The sequence below is a fragment of the Morus notabilis genome, unplaced genomic scaffold (genome assembly GCF_000414095.1).
Source record: "Morus notabilis unplaced genomic scaffold, ASM41409v2 Scaffold1512, whole genome shotgun sequence".
Lineage (NCBI taxonomy): Eukaryota > Viridiplantae > Streptophyta > Magnoliopsida > Rosales > Moraceae > Morus > Morus notabilis.
The window spans coordinates 39778-40651 of NW_010367879.1; the positions used below are offsets into that span (position 1 = coordinate 39778).

The window sequence follows — 874 nt, forward strand, 5'->3', positions numbered from 1 at the left end:
ACTTATTTTTGGTTCAAAACGGATTTTGATGGATTTTGAGTAAAACTAGGGTAGAAATTGGAGATCTTGGGTTCTTTGGACTTGTTTTAGTACCTAGAACCCAGATCTAGTGGTTGTCCCTTGAGATTTTCTGAATTGGGACTAGATTTGCAGGTTTTTGAACTGATTTCCATGAGTTTTCACGAACTGGCGTTCTCCACCGGTCGACCGGATCTTGTTATGGCCACCGGCCGACCGGTCCGGTCGACCGGACGCACACCACCGGCCGACCGGTGGTGATGCACTTCTCTGTCACCGGTCGACCGGTGTACACGGGGTTTTACCCTGTTTGGCCTGAAATTGTTGTTTTGACCCCTGTTTTCGGGGAAAACCCAAATTAGCTTCATTTGGGGACTTAGGATAAAAGGATTAGCATCTTTAATCCTTGTTTTGAGATTGAAAACCCTTAGAGTGATAATGTGAAATATTAAAATGGATTAGGGCACACTAATAGGAAATCTTGGTTGGAAATTGAGATTTGGATTGCTTTAGGAATGAGAATTAATCCTAAAGTGTTGTTTTGCATCAGTGATCGCTGAGGATTCAGACTGAAGGGGCTTGAGGAAGCGAAAGCCAGAAAAGGGCAACGCTAGTCCCAGGTTTGATTGTGCGAGGTAGGATTTCTGTCCCTTTTCCTTGTGAGCCTATTTTCAAAAAGGATTTTGGCCTTGAAAATGTTTTAAAGAAAGGGATTGATTTGTGAAAGAAAATGCTTTGAAAACCATGGCTTGTTTCATCATGGAACCTCATGGCTTGTCCAGTCATGGGGACCGCAGCTTGGGTAGTTCGTGGGGTCGTATTAACGATTTCAAAATGTTTAATAATGATTTCTTAA

The 874-nt window shown here is 42.8% G+C and overlaps 1 protein-coding gene across 1 annotated transcript in view; it reads right to left on the reverse strand.

Annotated features, from left to right (window-relative positions):
• The window catches only part of LOC112094554 (ice-structuring glycoprotein-like), a gene marked incomplete at its 5' end in the record, with an annotated part of 11422 nt that overhangs the window by 791 nt on the left and 9757 nt on the right, over window positions 1-874 (reverse strand). The gene's annotated exons all lie outside the window — the stretch shown is intronic.